We start from the raw sequence: 24,442 nt of genomic DNA, 5'->3' as shown, positions 1-24,442 counted from the left end.
GATTGTGATTCATTGACTGGCTTTTGTATTCATCTTCTGTGTCAGGAATGATCCTATCGCAAGAAATTTTTGCAAATTTGTTGTTTAAAGAGTAGAAAAACTGGATTTTTAGCTAAGGGAGTCCAGGTTTGGTAGTGTGATGAATTACATTATTTGAATCATCTGGTAGGTAAAGGAATACCAAAAGCCAGTTATAAAGGTTTGTCCTCAGAGGGACATTTCTCCCTTTTCAGAGAACTTTTTATTTTGAGAAATGTGTTACTTTGCAATCTCATTGCTCGGAAGCCTGTAATCTAACTTGCAGTTCACTGCTTGAATAGAAGAAGTTGTCTTTTAAGCTATATTTAAGCATTTATTTCATTCAGCAGGTGAACATTCACTCAATAGATGAACTTCTGAACAAAGGCTCTTTCCATCCTCGAATTTTCACTTATGTCTTTGAGAAGACTTGAGAATGGATTTCTTTAGAACTATCATGTCAGTCATTAAATAACTAGTAGTAAAAAAGGATTGATTTGCCACAACTATTGCAGTCTTGAAAAAATCCTATTCTCTTTTCATAACCTATTAATTTTTCGTGTCTGAAAGCTTGACCTTCCGTAATTATCTGATTGTATTGTTTGTTGTTAACATTGGATAGAAGATTCCATGTTTTAAGTCAAGGCACCAAGAACTTAAATCATCTACTAAAAGAAGCTTCCAAAAATGCATATTGTTAGTGATGGTTTTTAAAAGGTTGCCATTGTTCTAACTCATGTTCTGGTAAATGTAATTTCAATTGTGAAAAATAACTAGCTTTTTATTAGTTGAGTGCAATGCTAACATCTGTTTGAACTCATTTTAATAAATCTTTTTCTCTGTAGCTTTTGTGGGGGTTCTTTAAGTGCCATAGATGAGAGAAAATTGTAAGCTTTTGTGGAATTTTGAAGTATTGTAATGGAAGTTGTTAATATCTAGTGATTTCAAATAAGCTCAAAATAAACCTAGTTTCTGTAAAATAGACAAACAAACAAATAAACAGCATGACATAACAATTCTGTTACTCTTATTGTTTTGAAGGAATATCCTTTCAGTTGGTTCCAGTAATTTCTAAACTCTAGCTTAGGACTGAAAGCAAGAATGTGTTTCTCTCTTCTTCCCCACCCCCTGCCCTCCCCCATTTGGATTATGCATCAAAATAATGTCCACTTAAAACTTAATAATAATGTCAGTATATTACACAAGATTTCTGAGAGTATAGCCTTTCTAAAGTGGCAGGATAAGAGAATAAGCCTTTAATATAGGAAAATACAAAACTCTTTTGGTGTTCTTTAGTCTGTAGTTAAAATTATTAATTTTGCATTTAACGGGCAGCCAGGATGAGAGGTATAAGCTTCTGTGTAAATACTCCACTTGAATGTTGGACTCTAAACTTTGTTTAGAAATAATGGAATTGTAGCTCAACACATAAAAGAGAATGAGATATTTATTGCTATTTTCTGTGTGTGTCTTTCAGGGGTCCATTCAGTGTTGTGCGGCGATGTATCAACAGGGAAACAGGGCAACAGTTTGCTGTAAAGATTGTCGATGTAGCAAAATTCACTTCAAGTCCTGGATTAAGCACAGAAGGTAAGAACAAAAAGTTAAGAAAATTTTAAGCAGACAGGGTTTTTGATTTGTCAGACTTTTCTGTGTTTGCTTGCTTAGTAAGATCCTTTCTGTTTTATATTATTTTAGAGGCTTTAAAGCAACGTCTTATATCTCCATTTAACTTGATTTAAATTAGCGCATACATTTCTAATCTTTAGTAGTTCCTACAGCTATTCAGTTGTGATAATACATATTAAAAGGAATAGTAGGTCTATACTAACTCTAAGCCATTGCTATTTCTGTTTGGATATTTAATTTTGTTTTAAGAAAGTGGATTTCTTAGAGTAAAAAAATAATTCAGGATCAAAAAAGCATACAAAGGAATTAAACTATGAACACATCACTTTTGTTTTTACTAGTCTGGATTTAGCAAGTAATTTGCTATAAAACGGGTGAAAATTTGTGATTAAAGTGTGCAAAGTTATATAAAGAACTGTATACATTTTTCATATAGTCAGGATTTTAAAACCACGTTGCAGAACTGCTACAGTGTAAATAAAAGTCTGTAACTCTTAACATTTCCTGTTTTACGGTAAAACAATACATCTTTTCTAAGTTGAATATGAACTTGTGTGTGCATAGAGTGCTTTTTTTTTTTTACACTATATGAAAACAAGCATGGTAACTGAATGACAATCACTGTATATTCTATGTCCAGTATATTTTTGCTGGAGATCATATTCTTTTGTACAGTAATGTTTTTTGGGGGTTCCAGTTGTACCATCTAAGTCCTTATGAACCCACCTTCAGCAGCAAAAAAGGGTCAATGATGTTTTTGGTAATTATAACAAACAGTATTAAGCCTTAATGAGTAGTTCGATTGACAAGGTAAATCTCAGGTCTTGCTTCAGACTTCACCAAAGATTTTCATTTAAATCTGGTAATGCCGTTGCTAGTTTCTTTTTCCTAAGTTTTCAACAAAGTATAAACCACACTTCCCATATTCAGCTTGTATATAGTCACTTTATGGTTTTAGCAGGTTATACCTAAACCATCACATTTTGAGCTAGTGTATTTTTACTAGAATGATTTGGTATCTTTTAAAGAAGCTCTGTCTGTATTCCAGTCTTTTTCTAATCCTCACCTTAACTACTGATGCTAAGAGACATTTCTACCTTTAGTGGAGTACTGCTTTCCTCACTCCATGACAGCAAAGTTCAACCTTGTGCAGCCATGAAGAAAATGCTAAAAGGGAGAAATAGTAAACAAAGGAATAAGGACTCATCAGGAGGTAAAGAGAAGCCAACAGGAATTATAGGTTTACTTAAAAAAAAAAAAAGGGGGGGGATAGCTGTTGATAGTTTGCATTTGCTACCTGGGTCTATAAGAAAAGGCTTGGGAGCGTACTAAGAAATTTCGGGGGTTTTTTATTCCACTTGTGTTTTATTGGTATATTTAGAATTCAAGCTGGCAGGTCATTGAGTTAACAGACCATACACACTTCCTAGGTTTAGTGGATTTTTGTTTTGTTTTGTGGCTTTGGTGTGGATTGGGTTTTTTTGTTCTTTGTTGGTATTGGTTTTGGCGTTTTTTAAGGTTTTGACTTGCTACGTGTTACATTTATAATATTAAGACACATAAGTCATATAAGTGAATGGGGAGCAAGTCCTTAATTCTACATAAGAATCTGAGGCTGTTTTTCACAAGCTATTTCCAACTTGTGTACTCTTTATTTTTTTTTTCCTCTGTGGGTTTTTTGGATTGTTTTTGTTTTGGGGTTTTTTGTTTGATTGGTTGGGGTTTCAGGTTGTTTTTTTTTTCTAAGATTTTTTTTTTTGTTTGGCTTATTTTTGATACAGCATTTCTTAAACACATTAGTGGGGAGCCATAATAGAATCATAGAATGATGGTGGTAGTTGCGTAAAATAAATATTAGATAACTTACCTGGGAGGAAGCTGTGTTTATAAATTGTGTTAAGTGTAAGCTGGAATGGAATAGTAAGATTAATCCTTAGGAACATTCTGTACCTCAAAGTTTTGCTCTTTGCAAGACCATTTTGGTCTTGAAGTTTATCTTTGTACAACTTTCCGCCTCCAGTCTTTCTCTGGGGCTAGTCTGTGTTTATCCATTGGTACTATCTTGATCATTCTTGGTGTTTGATAGAGAAGCTACTAGCTTGCAAGGCAAACTTTTGTCTAGTATAGCATTCTTTTTGTAAGGCTGCTCAATACACGGACATCTCAAGTGATTTTTATGTCTGTGTGCATCTCTGCAGTGGTTTGATAATAGGGAAAAAAAATTAATTCTATATAATGATGCCTGACAGCTAACAAATGTAATTTAGGCTAAATTCTATTGGATTTAAGCATTAGTATTCATGGTCTTGCATACTGTCTGTCATCAATCTCTGTAGTGTTGTAATTCAACCATATTAATAAAGTATATTGACACCTTGTCAGTGTTCAAGTTTCCACATGATCTACTGGATTAATGTTGGCTACTTTACATGATGATAGATTCTTCTACAGTTCAATATGCTTTCATATCACAAAGATATAAAAAAATTAAAAATATACATAAGGAAAATGCAGTTTGAATATTTTTAGATGTAAAAGAGACTATTTTGTACAGTTCAACTTAGAGGATCCATATGGAAGAGTACTTGATGCTCTCAGAAGCTAGTTTACTCATTAAGGTCTAACAAAAATATCAGTCTAAACAAACTTATTTTCCAATACAGCTTTTACTTGCTATACTCAAGAACTTTTGATATAGAAAAGTGTAAAAAGTGTGTTTCTTATTTCTGAATTTGTTACAGCTCACACCATGGTTACCTTTTATTGTCCATTTCTTCTGCTATTCTCTTCTCGTCCCATGCATTTGCTTTTTCTTTTATTTTTCTCTGTGTGGCTTGCATATCTCGCTTTTAGTTAGCTGTTCTAACACCAAATATCTGTAAGTGTGAACGCTATTTCTAAGGAAGAGAATGGTGATCAGTTCCTTACTGCTATGTCAGTATGTGTTATTTGTGTGCCTTTTCTTAGTGTCAGATTGCTCTCTTGTAACATCCTGAGTGGTTTTTTTAAGCAATTTAAAGGGCAGGGCCCTGTGCTTACAATGCACGTCTCTTTGAAGTTGTTTTTCAAGATTTAATTCATCGTGTATTAGATTCAGTTGTCTGTAATTCATTTTCATAGAAATGTCCTCGCAAAGAAAGTGATTACTATTACTTCCACAACCTCCTAATAGGCTAGACCTTATTTATTAGACCGATGTATGCATATGTACAGGTTTGTATGCATGCAAGCCACGGTGAAGCTGAATAGATGAGCTGATAAGGAAAGATTCAGGTTTCTTATAGAACCCCGACTGGTTCTGCTGGAAGTGATCTATGAAGGCAGTCTCTGCAAAATGTTTTGGCTGTGACAAAGAGCAAAATTGTAGCTAAGAAAGAAGAGTTTTGAATGTAGTTCTTGAACTACTAGAGCTGAGAGGGGCAAAGTAATTGAACCAAACTGGTATTGACATGAATGATCCGTTGTAGAAGAATTCCCAAATTATTTCATTGAGGGAGGGGTGTGTGTGTGAAAGTTGGCATCAGTTTGGGTTTTTTTCTACAGAGGGCCCACAGATCTTTTCCCTGACATATTTTCAGGTTATGAGTGAGTTTCTTACAGTTGAGACCATACTCTTGTTCTGCTTATTTCCTTAAATAGTTTACTCTTGTTGATTTTTTTAATTTTTTTTATTTAAACTTGCATTTTTTAAATCATTTTGTCAGTGCAGTTCATTTGAAAGGCTTTGTTCAACTTTGAGTAAAGATGCATGGCAGTGTCTTAACCTTTTGATATTGGAAGGCTGCAGTGAATCACAGCTTATTTTTTGGAAAATTATCTGTGTGTAAGATTCTGTTCCTCCCTCCCTGTTTTTTCAAGGCTTTAAGCAAAAAATGCAGTGTCAGTGTTGAACTCAAGCCTTTCAGTAAAAAATACTACAAATTGGTATGTCATCAAATTTTATGATACTATACCATATGTAGACTGGATTTGAAGAAATAAGAGATGGAACCAAGCTTTCTTCCCCAGAAGTCATTTCTGTAAGTGTGTGGTGTGCCTTTCATGCTACTGGAAGTCAGTTGGTTCACTGCAGAAATGGTGCGTGTGGTTTTTTGGTTGGAAATACAGAATTCAGTCTTGGGCAACACTTCACCTAATATAATTTTTTTTAAAAGTGTAAAATACAGGGTTATATTTTAAGGGCTAGTTTTGGTGCTGTTTCTAGCGTGTGCCCAAATACAGGCTTCTGGGAGTGGGATACTAAGTGTCACTGGTCAAATTATCATAGTTTTTACCACTTTTGGAGTCCCACATACAAATTTGATTGGTCCAGGGAAGCAAATATGAAGTTTTATAAGTAAATACGGCCTTTCATCCAGACCATAAGCAAAGAGTAATAAGGATCAACTATATGGTATTGTTTTATTGCATAAAACATAAAATTTCTTGAAACTTGATGCAAGCATACTTGTAGTAGTGTTGACGTAATGCTTTCCCTTTCCATTTTCAGAAGAGAAAGCATAGCATGTGAATTTATTACACCCACTTTAAAACACATAAGAATATTTACCTAATTTTTATGAACTAGTGCTTAAATAGTAAGAAAATCATTAAGTTTTTATGTGTTGCAAGCAGTTGGTTCTTTATTCCTCCTAAGCAATCTCCAAAGCAAGGACAGCTTTGTTTGCTGTATGACTTCAGTTCCTTGCCTTTAATATATATCTGTTTTTACTGGATTTACTACAGTACTGAACACAAAATGGCTTTGGAAGAGCACATCTCTTCTTCTGTGCCCCACCCCACTGTTAATATTTTAAAATCTTTACTACTTGGCTACACATTACTCTGATAAGTTTGTTTATCTGTTGTTGGTCTAACCGTTGTGCCAACATTTTAAAAGTGACTATTATATTTAGTGCCTGAAACCACTATGGACTAATTGCGCATTGCCAGTTTAGGTAGGTCTTCACGTAACATTATCATGAAACTGCTTTTGAGAGTGGTATCATGCATCTGAGCAGCAAGATTAGTCAACACATCTCCCAGTTTTATTAATGTAAACAGTACCCTTTATAGGTTTCAAAATGCGATGATATGAAGTGTATTTGACTGCCATTTTAAGAATTATTTATTCTAAGAATAGCATATTAGAGTATTAATTTAAAAATTGCATATCTTGAAATTCTTAGAACACATATAATAATGAAATAATTATGCAATTAGTGCTAAGCAGAATTTATACAGCAGGGTTATTGAGCCCTAGCACAGGTTGCCCAGAGAGCTTGTGGAGTTTCCACATTGGAGATACTCAAAAATCATCAGGACATGGTCCTGTGCAACGCGCTCTAAGTGGCCCTGCTTGAGCAGGGAGGTTGCACCAGATGACCTCCAGAGGTCCCTTCCAAACTCAACTATTCTTCGATTCTACAAAGGTGGCTTCATAACTTCTTTAATGGGTGAATGGCTCTCCTGTGATGGGCCTGGGAGCAGCTGAGCCCCACACACTATTGTCTCCCTATGCTCCTTTGTGGCTGTACAGATGAGGTTTTACCACATAACCTAACAACGTCTTTCTTTTCTAAAACCCTAGTTTAATTATAGCTGCCTTCTTGCTTAAGATGGCAAGCTGTTTGAGAAAGAGTTTGAGAAAAGCAAGTTTGTTTGAAAAGGAAATCTAGTTTGGAGGGGGAAGCAAGGATATTCCTGCTTTGGTGTTCCTAAAGTGGTAAGCTATGCCTGGAACTTTTACCAGTACAATAAGCCAAATGACAAAAGTGTGTTTCTTCATAATTAAATTTATGCAAAGAAATCTGGAAATACACTTTTCAAAAGGTTTATTATGAGAACACTCTCAAGTCTTCATTCTTAAACATTGTTGTCTTTAATCTCTTTACAAAATGCATGAGGTGTGTCCAACTTCTGTTCTGAAAAATGAAAACGCTTTCCAAAACACTTCTGTCTTTGTACACAGTCTGTACTCATCTAATGAAGCATGATTCTTGCCAACAGTCCAGAAATAGGCTTCTAACTGTGCTTGCCATAATTCAGGCTGGTTACAAACACAGGGAAGATAATAAGTATCAGCTGTATTTTCAAATATTTTCTGTTTGGATGCGAGCATGTGTTCTGTTCTGGTTTGTGCAATCAACAAAACTCAAGATTAATTGCAGCTGAGCTGCAATTTCTGTTAATTCATTGATCTAAAGAGAACCTTCTTTGACTCTTAAATGCTGGGTTTTGTTGTTTTGTGAATCTAAAAATATATGTCACTGTGATATGATAAACAATGATCATCGTGCAATATCACTCTTCTAGAACTGCTTTTCCTGTTGGAATTACAAGTCTGTATCCTGCCACTGTAGTAAGACATTGGCAAAAAGTCAGTCTTCAGTTTGTGTGATTTTTTTTTTTTTTTTTTTTTTGCTTGGGATAGTTTACCTCCTGTGAAAATCTTGTTTAAAATCTTCCTTTTTCCGAAAGAGAGATGTTATGGTTTTTGATCCATAGATGCCTATTCTTTTGTACTCTCCTGAGTTTTCTGCTAAGTTAGATAGGTACATCATGATATCAGGTATTCCCACAAATAAGCTACAAACATTCTACTTGGAGCTGTTCTGCATGTACTGTTATTTTTACTGGATTATAGATGAGCATGGGTTTGAGCTATAGGCAATGGAAATTTGCAAAAGTAAAGATGTGTTAGCAAACCTTGATGGACCCCCTAAATAACAGGATGGGAGAAAGAGCGATAGCTTTTAAAATAGGGGTATATTTTTAATAAGTAATACATATATGTCTGTATATTCGTAATAATATCCATGTATATATGTACAGAGTAAAAACCTTCTAGATCAGATACTGTATTTCATAGTTCAAAACTAAAAGTACCTGCTCGTAATTCAGTATAAATACAGGAGATAAACAAGGATCCTTACCTTTAATCAAATCAAAATGTTTTTTGATCTTGGCTGCTTCATGATCAGTTGCTTAAGAAAATACAAAACAGCTACCCAATGGTTGATACCAGTTGCTGTAAGTCGTATCAGTCTTTGTACATAGAAGTTCTTACCTTTGTATGTCAATTTGCTGCATATGCACTGGTGATTGTAAGAACAGTTTACTAAAATCAAAACGCCTATCACCTAACTGGTCTTCAAACTGAAAAATTAAGAAAGGAAAAAATGGTAAAGCTAAAGACCAGTGACAAACTATCACAATCCATACTGTGGTTGTAGAAACTGATCTTCATGGAAACTTTTGTAACATCTGCATCAGGAAATATTTATGACTAATACATGAAGTATATAGCACTTGTGAGATCTCCATAGTATGTCATTACATGGGAGAATGGAAGTAAGTTGAGGAGAAGAAAGTTCAAAATGTACGGAGTTCAGTAAGTTGTCAGTATGTCAGATGCTTGTGAGAATTACACACTGTAGGTTATATTAGCACATGTTAACTTGTACAGATGCAAAGGTATCTGCCTTTCTTGAGTGCGAGTCAGTGAGTTTTGTCCAATTGCAAACACTGCCAAACAATGGCTGTATTTTCCAGGGTAAGAGTTGCTTCAATAGGAAAAAAAAAAAAAAAAAATCTTTTAATCTTTTTGAGTAAAGGAAATCTTTGGAGGAAAAAGAAAGAAAATGTTAAAAGAAACAATTAAGTCTACCTGATATGAAGGCAGATGAGAGTATTTGTTGTTTGGAAGCTAGCTTGTAAAACAGTAAAGAAAAGATCTTGGTTAACCTATAGAGTAGAATACTGGAGATTTTAGTTTCTCAATGAAGAGAAGCATTTTGATTTAAATAAATCAAGGACCTGGAGGTCCTGAGGAGACCTGTGAACTTAATTTTGTTTCTTAAAGACTTTCTACATTTTATCTGCTATTCTACCATGTCAAATATTATTGTGTCAGTTGTCTTCCAGTATATTAATTATTTTAATGAAAAGTTAGGTACAAACAATAAGTGATTGTCTATATAGTTAAAATAAAAATCCACTTAAAAACTTGAATGAACATGTTATGTGAATTCAGTTTTATCTTTAATACTGTATCGAATTTCTTCCTAATTCTGTGTTTTAAAACTATTACATGTATAACCAGTAACTTTAAGATTTTGAGTGAGACAACTGTCATTCTCCCCACTGCAGAGTAATGGAATGGAAGATGTATGGGTTTAAAACACTTCGATCACTTAACTACCTAGAAGAAAGAAGGATGATAATATTATATTATATCATATCTAACTAAGCACTGCAAGATATTTGCATTTTCTTACAGTTATAGCCTAGAAATTTTGGGGTGCCAAAGGATTTAGGAGAGGACCTGTTTTTAACAGCTCTGCATATTACTGCAGTCTGTGTGCTCTGAAACAGGGCTTACTGGCATGGCATTTTCCTGCTACAAGGCATTTATTTTAATGAAGACACCTACTGCAGACACCTGGATAGCCTACTCACACTGAATGTATTAAGTGTACTTGATTTCCTAATATGAATCCAACCAACAAATATTCACAGTGACAGTAAATAAAGTGGCAATGTAAATAAAAATACTGTGATTATAGTTGGTTTACTTAAAATCTGTGACAGAGATTTTTCTTGGAGATTGTTTTTTAGATCACTTCTTATATGAGTAAGACTTACGGCGTATTTCTTGGTTGGGGGAGGGGATGTATTTATTTTGCCTAAAATATTCAGTGGTCAAATTTCTTTCTTTTTTGAAACTGGTGTAGAAGAAAAAGCCCGATTTCAAATGAGTCTGCCGCTAAAAAGTTGTCTTTTATTCTTTCAGCATGTCTTAGCATTTGTTAAGGCACTTAAATGAGGATTTATTTTTAATACTTTACAGAACTGAGAAATTACTTTAAAGATATATTCCAGGTTCCACAGCAAGTTACTGGCAGAGTCAGTGATACGAAACCCAAGCTTCTTGATTTTCTCTGGGTTCCCAGAACAATAACTGAATAAAGTTAATTTATTGTAGATTTCTTAGTATCTGTCATTTTTAACATTGCCTGTGGTATACTTACAATTAACAATTGCAGGTCCTGGTGAAAATATTGCCTTAGTTTATAGCATCATAAATAGTGAAAATGGCTTATGAAATACTACTTTGCCTGTGTACGGTAGATTTTTTTCCTTTGCCAAATCAAGTAAGTATTTGAATCCAAGTTGCCACCACATAAACGTTTATTACAAAACGTATGTGTTACACATCAGTGTTTTCGGGTCTGTAAAGGTTATCATCACTATATTTTCTTTTGTCCTCATTGTTTTCTTTGAAAAGCGGTGCCAAACTGGAGCCTGTGTTTCCAGCTCAGGGCTGGACAGGTGGGCTTGACATGTTTGGAAAGAAGCTTTTCATGTCTTCTGATGTAGATTTCCAAGAACCTCTATTTTTCTTGTGCTGGAGAGTGATAGGGCACCTGCTGTCTCTGTCTCTCAGAAGCTTGTCCATTTGAGAGAAAAAACACTAAAGAAACTAGTATGCCCTGGAAATGTAGGATGCTAACATCTAGGATTATTAGATGCCACTTACCATCTGTGCAGTGTGTGGGTGAGTCTCACTGTTTTGCATCTCCTCCCCTTCCCTGTCAATAAAACTGGCTGAGCTGATTTAAAAGCTCCTGGCTGCTGAACTGGGGGGGGAACCTGTTCCTTCAACACAGCTTCCTTACTATGCAGCTTCATTTGCATTGACTTTGGTACTTTTTTTACCTTTGGACTGATTTATTTTAACTCCAGTTGGGGAAAAAAGTGAACAGAGGACTTACACCTAAGTCTCCTAGTCTCTACTTTCTTGTCAGTTGGCTTGCTTCCTTTTTTAGCTACACCTTCGTTAGAAACCTGTTAGGGTTAAAGAAGAATTACCTTGTTAATGAGAAAGCGTAAGTGAACATAGTTTTAATTTATTCAACTGGGAATTTTGATACTGTCTTTAGAGGAAAATATTTCTGTATGTTGTGTGTTAGTCTAGAATCTGAGATAATAAGCCAGTGTGGGATGCTTAGAAATTAGAAGAGAGGTTCACCACTTGTAAGGGCTACCAGTGACTCTGTTTAACATATTGAAGGCGAGCTGGGGTTGCAGTAAGAACTGTAGGAGCATTTCTTGTAAATAGCTGTGGTTGCTACCTCAGTTCCTTCCTAAACAGCTTGTAGGCATTGTTTGTTTTATCTTTTTGCCTTAAATAACAAGCAAGCAGGCTAGCTGGAGAAGGTGCGTGCACAAGGTAACATTAACAAGGGGGTGAGAGGAAAAAGCCTCAAATCTTATCAAAGCTGCTATTCTTATCTGTGCTACTGTCCACCTGGTAGGACTGGTCAGCAGCTGAATATCAATTAAGGATTTGAAGATATGTGTTCCCTTCCAGAAACTGTCTGGATTACCAGGCCTTTTCCCCACAGTTTTCTATTTATGATCGCGTCCTGTTTTGTTTGTGTGTGGAGCTGTCTGTAGCTAACTCTTCTTAAGGGCACTGCCTGGTTCACTGAAGGCACTCATTCAGTTTAGATTTTTTTGTGTCATCATCCGCTCCCTCCCAAGTCACACAGGCAAAAGAAGAATTTACTGATTTGGGGGAAATTTCATCAGTTTAATTCATTGTCAGTTAACAAACTTCTAATTACCCATTCTGGTATTAAAACAAGTACCTACAAGCTTAGGCAAAACATCCCTTCCCTCTCCCTTGCCCTGGCCACAAGTAGCCCTCAGTCCATTCAGAGAGGCGGCAAGAGATGGGGTCAGCTCATGCTGGTTCCTGCGGCGGTAGCAGCCTCTCTGGAGCTGTACATCTCAGCCCTGCTTGGGATGCTGTTCTCTGCTCCAGCCCCTGCTCTCTCCTCCTGCTTCAGCCTGCTCCTTTTTTCTTTTGGCTCCTCACTCCTCCCACTCTGGCCTTGTTGTTCCATTCATTGTGCCTTTTGGGGTTTTTTTTGCTGCTTACTGCCCTCTCTTAAACATGTTTTTACAGAGGCACTGTGAAGACCTTTGGTTCAGAAGCACCACACATGTGGCTGATAGGGCCCAGCTGTGTCTCGCAGTGGGTCCATTGCGGAGCCGGCTGTGTCCAGCACAGGGCAGCCCCTCATCTCTTCACACTGAGGGCATCCCCGCAGCCATCTGCTACCAACACCTCACCAGTTGTGCCTAATACACAGATGCATACCACTCTTTTATGAATTTGTATGAATTTGCACTTCTTTTTCTCTTTTTGGTCTTTTCCAGTCTTGCTTTTTCACTGTCCTATTTGAAGACTTGCCACAAGTAGCCCTCAGTCCATTCAGAGAGGCGGCAAGAGATGGGGTCAGCTCATGCTGGTTCCTGCGGCGGTAGCAGCCTCTCTGGAGCTGTACATCTCAGCCCTGCTTGGGATGCTGCTCTCTGCTCCAGCCCCTGCTCTCTCCTCCTGCTTCAGCCTGCTCCTTTTTTCTTTTGGCTCCTCACTCCTCCCACTCTGGCCTTGTTGTTCCATTCATTGTGCCTTTTGGTTTTTTTTTTTGCTGCTTACTGCCCTCTCTTAAACATGTTTTTACAGAGGCACTGTGAAGACCTATGGTTCAGAAGCACCACACATGTGGCTGATAGGGCCCAGCTGTGTCTCGCAGTGGGTCCATTGCGGAGCCGGCTGTGTCCAGCACAGGGCAGCCCCTCATCTCTTCACACTGAGGGCATCCCCGCAGCCATCTGCTACCAACACCTCACCAGTTGTGCCTAATACACAGATGCATACCACTCTTTTATGAATTTGTATGAATTTGCACTTCTTTTTCTCTTTTTGGTCTTTTCCAGTCTTGCTTTTTCACTGTCCTATTTGAAGACTTGGTCGTTCACTGTTGTCATGTAATGTTGGGGTAAATTGATTACAGGTGAAATGCAGCTGGAGTTCAGTGCAGCGTACTGCTTTGTCCCTTGCTTATCCCTTTGCATGTTACAACATAAGAGAAACTTCTACCTTGGTTCTGTTGTATTTAGTAACTTCCATCTATCAACCATTATGAGGAATTATGGCCCGTACTTGCTAACTGTTGAAGGTATTCACTGCTTGAGGGAGGGCACGATAATCTGAGTTGCAGGTGCTGAGGTACACAGGTATTCACTGCTTGAGGGAGGGCACGGTAATCTGAGTTGCAGGTGCTGGTCTGAGGACTGAGGTACATTGTTACAACATAAGAGAAACTTCTACCTTGGTTCTGTTGTATTTAGTAACTTCCATCTATCAACCATTATGAGGAATTATGGCCCGTACTTGCTAACTGTTGAAGGTATTCACTGCTTGAGGGAGGGCACGATAATCTGAGTTGCAGGTGCTGAGGTACACGTGCCAAGGTATGCAATGATCTTTTGAGAGGGAAAACCAAAATCTTTTCATATTTAGTCTGTTTTTTAACAAAAATAATTTACATTTTGAAAACTTTTTAGGTCTTCCTTGTCATGCCAGTTGGTTTCTCCAGGGATATAAAAACTGATGGGGAGAGATAGTTGCTTTACAAAATAGGGTATCTTCTGGGTTAGTATTTAGAAATGTTATGTTGTAGGACTTCAGAGCTGGTCATGCTGCAGTGACAGTTTGTTTCCTAATAGGAAGGAAGGTTTATATCCTGAATGTGACATTGCTGTCAATTCATTTCCCCTTGCTCTCAGCGCTGTTCTTCACCTATTACCTTTGCCTCTTGCAACTGGATTGCTGGACTTGCGCAAGAGAAGTAGCTCCTCTGAAGAATGCCGTGTCAGATGAAGAGAATTCTGCTACCCTTTGTTTTTCTGAAATTGTGATTACTCTTCCTAGTAACAAGCATGGACCTTCAGTTCTTGTATATGCTTTGTTTCCTCGATTTGTTGGCTGTATTCATGATCCAGTGGCCCAGAAAAGAAATTAATGCAATTGGTCTAGTTCTGAGATTATTTGTAAAGAGCAGGAACTGCTACACTTGAGGGCACCGGCTTTGCTGAGATGATGTCGATTCCAGGATTTGCTTCCTCTGTCTTAGAAGATTCTGTCCTCCTTTTGTATCAGCTAGTATGGAATTTTTAACTTGTGCATAACCCCACATTTGCCACACTTATGTTTTGTAGATGCTGGGTGGCACTTGTGTATAGTTTTGTTTTGCCCTTCCTTCTATTAATGAGGATCTTTCTTATGGGGAAGATAGAGTTCCTTACCTTGCCAAGTGGACTAGATTCTGGCTTAGTATTCCTACAGACTGAACTTTCTACTGCAGTTGTCTGGGGCTGTGAGAGCTAAAAGAATCTTGTTTCTTTCATAGTTGGATGGAGTCTGTCTGGCAGCAATTCTTTTCATGTGTTAGTAGGAAGTTAATTGGTGTTCACTTAGACATTTGCATATAGGAGAAGTTGGACCTATTGAAGAAGGACCCAATTCCCAACAGAGTTTAGCAGTTTTAAGGACTACAACAGGGCAACACTCAAGTTTTTCTGCAATGTGATATGTGTTACTCTTTTGCATAAACAGTGATCTTGGTAGCTCTCACTTCTTTGAAGGAGTTTGGGGAGGACAAACTTCCCTACAGTTCATTCTTCTGGTGTTTTTTAAAGATGTGGTGTTTCCTCAAGTATTCTTCCAAAGAGGAATTCCACCTAAAACAGGATGTTAGCTTTGGCCGCAGAAGTACATTTTTTTGAGACCACAAAAGTGAAGTTATGTTTTACATGACAGACCTGCAGAAGAATCTTTTGAATACAGGACCAGAGTCTTAAGGCAGGCCCAATGCTCTTTTCACTGTTGTGAATATAGGAATATCCATTCCCACACACTGACTGGAGACGGATAATAAACTCAGTAAAGGTCTACTGCAACACTAACAAGGTGGACCACTTTCAATTGTAAAAATACACTCTAAGGCAGAAATATGTTGGTTGCTTTGTTCAGTAATATCTCCAGCCTTAATATTTGCTGAACAGCCAGTTGGAGCTCTATTCACATTTTAAGCAAGGGATATGCTGTGCTTAAGTGTCCATTCTTGGCAGAGGTGGACCTGCAGTTCGAGGGGATTCCACTTCCAAGAAATGGTGATTATGAGCCCCTGGAGTCTCTCAAATCTGATTTAAAAAAAAAAAAAAAAGAAAGAAAAAAAACAAACAAAAACCCCCACCAAAACAAAACAACAACCCAAAACAAAAAACAAACCACCACACAACCAAAACCAACCAACCAACAACAACAAAAAAAAACCAACAAAAAACCCCACCTAATTTCATGAAGACTCATTTTTTTTAAACTATTAACAAGTTCCTTTAGCAGTGAAAGCTACATGTACATTCACTTCTGCCCTCTCCTCTCCACCCTCTGACTGCCCTGAAATTTCTTCAGCATCTGATTAGGCTCAAAAGAGAGCAAAAAGAAGTGTCTTTGCCATGTTTCTTTTGTTGTAATTGTAGGTCATGCATTCTGATAGCACATAGTTGCAGAGGGAACAACGCTGTCCTGTGCAACGTGCTGTAGGTGACCCTGCTCTGGCAGGGGGGTTGGACTAGATGATCTCCAGAGGTCCCTTCCAACCCTGACCATTCTGTGATTCTGTGATTCTGTGGGTTAAAGCTGGGCAGTTTTCCTTCCACATCTACTAGCATCATCTAGATGGGCATGCTTTCCGTGTTTGCTCTTTGGACTTGCTCCTGGGCATTGGGCGATTTACATGTTGCATTTTGATGTGGTGCCATTGTAACAACATGCTAAAACAGGAAAAGGAACAGTTTAGTTTGTGTAGAATAATGTTATTCCTCCATTATTGAGATGTAAATTGTCTTTTTAATTTGGTTTGTAGGCTTTTGCACAAGGGCTAACCTAGAAGAGTGTTCTGAGGTCGGGTAGTTTGCTTTTGTTGTTACAGCAGTGGAGTTTGTGCTATCTATCTGAACTGTTTCTGAAAAGGATGGCGTGTTTCATGTATCAGGACTTCAACAAAGAGCTTGTAAAAACAAGCAAGCTCTGTTCTAGGCCTTTCTTTCTTAAGCCTGCTGTCTGGCCAGGTCCTTGTTGGATCCTGTTGCTGCAACTCCATGGCTCCTTAGATCTTGAAAGATTATAGGAAGCAAAATTTTTTTCACTTCCACCTGATAGTATGCTGATACTTTATTTCAATGTCCAAGTCCATTCTTCAACAGATTTTAACAACTCCAAAAGTAGTCAAAGTCCAGCTCCGGTACGTTCTTGCTGAAGGTCTTGTGACTTAAGGTATTAGGTGATTATACTGAAAGTGTGCTATAGTAATGAGGGATATGTATACACAAGAAGCAGAAGAAAAATTTTGAACTTTAAAACTTAGAAAATTGAAGTTTTACTAAATGTTCTTAAATTTTTTTGTGCTTACTAATTGCATTATGTGTAAATAATAGATTTGTATATTAAAATCCATTTCCAAATTAGAGATGATGAATGAGATTTCATTGCTATTAGCAAGCAACTGGTTTTACGTAATTTTTATCATGTGAATTTTATCAGTATTTTGGAAACAAAGATAAATTTGCTGTTAAAAGACAGCAAACCAGAAAATAGTCTGTAGGAGAAATGGTTGTTACAGTTGTGCATTATGTACATTTATACTTACATACAGTAAGTTAAAGTTCAATAAATATTTTCATTAAAACCCATGGGCCATTGTAACTGTCTTCACAGTTTAATTTGGCATATAGCTTCTTAGACTTTTGCTGCATGTATTTTTCCGAAAACTTTTAAAAATGGGTTATACATGGTTGTCTGCTTTCACCATTCTTTGATTCCAGTATTCATTGCTGGAAACATATGGCACTTTTGTGTCTATGATTGTTCTTCAGTCGGCACAAGCATCACTTGAATAATATTGCTTGTGGTAACACAAGGTTTAAATGGATTCCATCTTCATGATTTTCTGTGGCATTTGGAAAACAAAAGATAAAAGATTATTTCATTTAATAAAGCACATCTCAAGACTGCTGAAAAGTTCAAAGCTTTAAGCTCAGGTTCAATGCTAAAGGATCAAAGGTTTAAAAATTGTGTTGAGAGCTTTAATTAATTTTTTTTCAGCTTAAGAATGTTATGATGCAGTTTATTCTGTTCTAAAATCCTGCTTACCTAGAAGTTACAAGTAGGCTTTCCAAACTGACTGTAGCATGTGTAAAACGTAGGATATCTATATAAACCGTATGAATTTCTCTGTGGTCTGAGGCCATTTTATTTCCCGAATTAGTTGCTGATGGATGAAGATTTATGCAACAGGATGATTTAAGCAGCCAAATCTTACTGCTCTATGGTAAATGGAGACTGAGGTACTGTAGCTAATAAGAAAAAGGCACAGTAATACAGGTACAGTGGGATGTGTTAGAAAGCGTGTGGATGTGCAAAACATGTACACTGCTTGTATCTGTTGAGATTTGTGAGCTCGAGCTTAGTACCAGTCTAGAACTGACTGTTCGGAGAGTATCAGCCCCATTTTCTTGACACTCCATTTCTGGGAGCGTTTATTAGCGTATCCACAGCTTGTGTTTAGCTGGGCTAATAAATCCTCAAGAATTGGGGTCACTGTGACTTCCAAGTGACCTTACATGGAGCTAGTCCAAGACAGTCATGGTTTATTAATTCAGGTATTGACTGGGTGAGACTATACTGTACCATTATGCCCTGAAGCAGCATAGCTGTTTTGCATATACTGCATTTAAGCTAATAAATTCTGCTAGACCTCAGCTGGCTCCTAATATTGTTGCAGATGCATATACAGCGTGCATAAACAGCTCATGGATTTGCAAATTTGACTTTCTATGTCAAAGTCACAGGTGCGTAACTCATCCCCTTCCTATAGTGGCAGGTACACCTCTCCCTGCCTCAGTTCCTTGTCTTCCTCTGCCTGCTGCAGTACTCTGGAAAATGAGAAGGTGGTTGTGCAGCGTGAGACACACAGAACAGGTCATCTCACTGGAGAGGTTTGTGAGGGAAGGGAAGTCAGGCTCAGAACTAGTATTTGCTTCCTCCTTCATGGAAGGGGTGGGGAGTACATCTTGTGCAACTAACTGTTTCAGATTGTTTTCAGGATCTAGACAATGCTGCATTCAGCCTGAGAGTCATAGGTTGTCATGTTAAGACATGTTTTTGGTTTTGTTGTACAGACTGGAAAGGTGGTCTAAAGAATCTGCAGAATGGGTCATGGCTCTCTTAATTCAGCTGACCTACGTGAGGATTATGTTTTACATTTCCATGTACCCCATCACGTCAATGAAATTCTTTATCCTAGTGGGATTTTAATGTAGAGAGATATTTAATCTTCTTTTTTAACTTGTGAGGAAAGGAAATTAGGTTCTTTCTTTTAACAAAAGAACCCTGTTAACTTTTTCTTCCAGTGCTTTTATCCTCTCTGCAAAACAGAGCTTTATATGGATTATTATCAGTTATTCTACTTCTGTAAAATATAATAGTGGACGTACGCTTTGACCATTTAATATATGTACAAGCTTATTGTTGCTCTTGCACTTTCGAGCAAGAAAAATGGGCAGAATTTATAAGGTTCTGTTCTTACTCTTAATTGATCATCATTTCACATTTAGACACCAAAGAAAGAAAATGGATCTCATGCTAAACCTGCAGGAGTGAGATAGTACAGGTTAGTTGTTGGAACAAATCTGAGTCAAGCCTTTTAACACCTGAAGAAGGTTCATTCAGTTCTGAAAGTGTTTTACATGCAAGTACTATGTGTGTAAGTACTTAAATAATCTTTACTCTGTCAAGCAGGAGGAGCAATCCATTATCCCCAGCTGGTTACTGCAAGGCTTTATAGATCCATGTCAGTCCCTCTAAATACACTGTGACAGTGAAGAAAATTGTTGTATATTACTATGTGGTTCTCCATTGGCATTACCTGGAATTTCAGAGGCAGTGGGAAAGTCTCTCAGAACTTAGTTAAAAAGCCATGCAGAGGTACTGTTTCCAAGTCTGTATCTCCTGATCTCTGATACAATTTCCAAGTTCACAGATTGGATTAGATGACCAGACTGTTTCCAACTGAATTTTTGCTAAGTATGAATTTTAGGTATTTTTTGTTCCTTGCTCATCACCAGATAATAAAGAAGGGAAATGAAATACTGTTTTCTTAATGCTTGGGTGAGATTAACCAAGTAAACTCTGTATTGGCGAAGATGAATTGTCCTTTAAATATCATGAGAAAAGTGTGAATATTATGAAAGAAAATATTTCTCATATTACCTTTAATTGCAATAGGATTCAAATCAGTTCATAGGCAACATTGCCATTGGACAGGTTCTTTGTGGGGGGATATGTGACCTCTGTCGGTTTTCGCTGTTTTACAGAGAAAAGTGATTATTTGTAAAGTTATGCAGTATTTTCAGGCTGTTGTACAATCCAAGGCAAATTAGGCAAGTTAAAACCTTACTTATAGAGCCGTAACTTGAATGTTGCTAGAAACAAGTTTGAGCTCAGTTGCACTGGTTTCATCACTAACATTTGATTTTTGTGGAATGAGAGGGGGGTGTATTTTTGAGGGCACTGGTTTCAGAGGTTTGGAAGAGTATTGCAACTGCACAAGCAGAAAAGGGAAAATGCGCTCTTTAAAGCACTACAACCTTAATAGACAGTATTTAAAAGTATTTTATGAATATGTGGAAGTAACAACAACACTAGTTAAAACTTTGTTGGTTGAAAGTGCTGGTAAAGAATAAATTCTGTAGTGTTTTTTTTATTATTGAACTAAGACATACAAACCTGTTGTACAAAACTTGCTTTATAATGTGTCAGTTGACCAAAAAAAAAAAAAATATTATGACTTTTGATAGTAATTGCAAGGAGAAGCACGTGCAGAAGTGGAGCAAATTCACAGAATTCACAGAATTCACAGAATTGTTAGGGTTGGAAGGGACCTCTGGAGATCATCTAGTCCAACCCTCCTGCCAGAGCAGGGTCACCTACAGCACGTTACACAGGACAGCGTCCAGGCGGGTTTTGAATGTCTCCAGAGTGGGAGACTCCACCACCTCTCTGGGCAGCCTGTTCCAGTGCTCCACTACCCTCAAAGTAAAGAAGTTCCTTCTCATGTTAAGATGGAACTTCCTATATTCAAGTTTATGCCCATTACCCCTCGTCCTATCACTGGGCGCCACTGAAAAAAGACTGCTCCCATCCCCCTGGCATCCTCCCATTAAGTATTTGTATGTATTAATAAGATCCCCCCTCAATCTTCTTTTCTCTAGACTAAAGAGACCCAAGTCCCTCAGCCTTTCCTCATAAGAAAGGTGCTCCAGTCCCCTAATCATCTTTGTTGCCCTTTGCTGGACCCTCTCCAGCAGTTCCCTGTCTTTCTTGAACTGGGGAGCCCAGAACTGGACACAGTACTCCAGATGCGGTCTCACCAGGGCAGAGTAGAGGGGGAGGATGACCTCCCTCGACCTGCTGGCCACACTCTTCTTGATGCACCCCAGGATGCCATTCGCCTTCTTGGCCGCCAGGGCACATTGCTGGCTCATGGTCATCCTGTTGTCCACCAGGACTCCCAGGTCCCTCTCCACAGAGCTGCTCTCCAGGAGGTCAGCCCCCAACCTGTACTGGTGCATGGGGTTATTCCTCCCCAGGTGCAGTACCCTACACTTACCCTTGTTGAACTTCATAAGGTTTCTTTCTGCCCAACTCTCCAGCCTGGCGAGGTCACGCTGTAAGGCAGCACAGCCTTCTGGCGTGTCAGCCACTCCTCCCAGTTTTGTGTCATCAGCAAACTTGCTGATGGTACACTCTATCCCTTCATCCAGATCATTGATGAATATGTTGAACAAAACTGGGCCTGAACTAAAACTGACTTTTTTCTTATCCTCAGTTACTACTGCTTGGAAAGATTTTTCTGGTTCCTGGTGTTCTGTCACTGAACCAGGAAACAAATCTTGCTAAGGTAATTGTTCTCCAGCATTCAAACATCACTCTGCTGCAGGATTTCCTAGTTAGACAGAATTGTTTACATCCTTAAAAGTTGCCAGGTAGTTATTACTCAGGGTGCTTCTCCACAGTGCACTGTAGATGCTGTTTGTCCTAGAGTTCAGGGTGCTGTGGAGGGAGCTTTCGGTACTCAGGTTGTCTCAGTACAGCAGCATGTAATGCAGCTTGCACTATTTTACCTGAGGAAAAACTGTAAAGTAACCTGTGCTGCATGACACAGTTACCACACCTAAAACATTGTCACTCACTGAGCTATGTGACGTTGTAGAATTAATTTCATCAGATTGGTATTTTAGATGCTGATCAAAGCAAACAAACAAGTAAATTTTGCCTGTATCTTAGGCAGTCGGTTTGCTCTTCTGAGTGCCTTTGGGCACTCTGTTTCTGCCTGTTAGTGTTCAATAGGAGCAGTGTAATGGATTATTTAACCCTTCCTAGAATAGGAGTTAGGGACAGTTTGTCTAGACTAGCTGAATCTGTTAAGAATAGATTTCCTTTGTGTCTTTCAAATTCCAGACTATTTACTGTAAAATTGAGATTCTTCATTAATATCAGAAAGTAAATTTCCCTGTCATTATGTTCAGGAAAAGGCAAGGCCACAGGAGAAAAGGCATTTCAAACAAAAAGAAAACTGCAAATATTATAATGATCAGTTAGAGAAATAACTTTTAATTTTTCAGGATCAAATAACATTCTTTTCTTGATAATGTTCCATTCTCTTCAAGGGCACTTGATGTTAATGTCATTGCATTTTAGTATATGAGTACTAGAAGCCTCGTTTAAAGGACTGCGAAGTCTAACCTTTAGTTAATCTGATCTGCCTAAGTGAATTTTGGCCAAAATATTAGAGATGCCAAAGTTTGGTGTAAAAAAATTTTTTGCCAGTCTCCATTTAACATTGTTAATGATGCTCTTAGCGCGTTCTGAGAGATACATTACTTCTATTGCCCTTGCCAAAGGCTGGAGAGAAAACAGAAAAACACTCATATATGCACACACACCCCCTGCAGCAAAAAAAAATCCCCCTAAACAAACAAGCAAACAAACAACAAAAAAACCCACCCAGTGTGATTAACCTTTAACGAAGAGAAATTTTGGTGTTATAAACTTAACTACTTGCAAGTTCAGGCTTTCTAAAGCTTTTTGCCGACTTCAAAGCAATAAACACACTACTCTGTTACAGTTTTGTGGATTCAACAAAGAACTTCTGGCTCACAGCAGCAAACTGTGTTTAAATGTGTTCTGTTTGTGTAATACGATTATCTATGTGTGCAGTGTAGTAGATTACTGGTGTAGCCATCAGCTCTGAATGGCTCGTTAGGCAGAGGGGAGAGAATGGTCTTCCACAGAATCTGGATAAAAGGGTGCCTAGCCCTCGGTGTACCTTAATTATTTTAGGGTGGCATACTTTTTGTTGTTGTTGTTCTTTGGTCTGAACTGTAATAATCGTTAATCAGATCAATGGTATAAAATTGGTCAAACGTAAAGCTCTCTGCGGCTAAATAAATGCGGCCACCTTTTGTGTTGAGTTGCTGACTACATACCAAATCAAAGGAGGAGCTGTGTTGCCATCTAGTGAGAAATCTGTAGGTACACATGTTGACTTGGAATTGCGTAAACATAGAACATTAGAGAGGAAGAACAAATAGGACCTGACTTGTAAGTTCATTTTTCAGTTTTAATTTGAGTTTCTGTTATGTATACGAAAATACAAAGCTACTGCAAGTTAGCATTTCCTGCTAATACTGTGGAATCTAGTGTTCTTAGTTTTCTGACTTCTTTAGTCTTTGGGAGGAGGACAGCAATGCTACAGACAGTTGTGATTTGACATAGTCAAACATTTTAAGCTAGTGGTGCTGTTGAGACGAGCAATGATGCTCTAATCTGGCCATTTGTTTCTATTGCTGTACTGTATTGTGCTCATAAGTGTTTGTGCAGATACGCAGAACTAGCCAGAACTAGTCAGGTTGAAAAATAGCTCTAAGGGGAGGGGAAAAATGGTTGTTTGCAGTCGAATCGATTCCTTGATTCTGTTTATTGTGCAGTTGCACAAGCAGTTGTACTAGCATGAAGGGGAGAGATGGTGCAGGATGAGAGGGGAGAATAATTTGTCAGAACGGAAACAGTTGCTGCTTTTAATGGGGCTAGTTTTAAGTGTTTATCAGTTTTCCATACAAGAAAAAACAATTGTGTAACTTTATGAAATTATAATCTTGCAGTCATTTCAATACAGATGACCATTGTGACATTACAGCTGAGCATTTTGCCAGTTCAGTGCTCCAGCCAGCTTGTAGCATTCTTTTACCAAATCCACACCTTGTGTCTAATTGTTTTTCTTTTTTTTGTTTTATTTTTTTTAAGAAGTTTCACAGCATATTCTAACAGATGAGTGCTGCACATACACTTCTGCTTCCCTCTGTTAAAGAATTCATTTTATCACAAAGTGTTTAAAAGTGTGGTTTGTAGTGTAACAACATGTGGTTTATGGTAATTGAGAAGATGTTGGCTTTCAGACTATTATACAGTGCTGCATAACAGGTGGGAACATGGGATTTAATATAATATGGTTATCAGTAGTGAACCCACTTTCATAATTTGATTGATCATGACTTGAGAGTCAATGACTATTTTCAATTTCCTTTCATTAATTATTGAAAACAGAGCAACATTAGGAGAAAAGGAAAGTGTTTCAGATTTTACAGCAGAGGTTCCAAAATGTCTTCAGCAGCAACTCCATTTCTGTTTGGAAGTCCAAACTTGTGACAGAGGGAACCCTCCTTATTCCTTTTAAAATTAATTTATGGATTTTATAACACTACTTCTAATTATCATGTCCCTACTGGAGTTTGTGAAACACTTTTGAAACTGCTACTCTGCAGCAGGGAGAACTAC

General features: G+C 37.8%; 1 protein-coding gene across 2 annotated transcripts in view; it reads left to right on the top strand.

Annotated features, from left to right (window-relative positions):
- The first annotated feature begins 1,499 nt into the window (after positions 1–1,499).
- The window catches only part of CASK (calcium/calmodulin-dependent serine protein kinase (MAGUK family)), a 162,489-nt gene continuing 139,546 nt past the window's right edge, over positions 1,500–24,442 (top strand). For both annotated transcript variants that reach the window (XM_009893282.1, XM_009893281.1), the window contains exon 1: positions 1,500–1,608. The gene's annotated coding sequence lies outside the window, so the exon portion shown is untranslated. The remainder of the gene's footprint in view (positions 1,609–24,442) is intronic.

Source organism: Charadrius vociferus, unplaced genomic scaffold, assembly GCF_000708025.1.
Source record: "Charadrius vociferus isolate BGI_N301 unplaced genomic scaffold, ASM70802v2 scaffold209, whole genome shotgun sequence".
NCBI lineage: Eukaryota > Metazoa > Chordata > Aves > Charadriiformes > Charadriidae > Charadrius > Charadrius vociferus.
The sequence above is the reverse complement of the archived record's forward strand: the minus strand, read 5'-3'. Positions and strand labels throughout refer to the sequence as shown.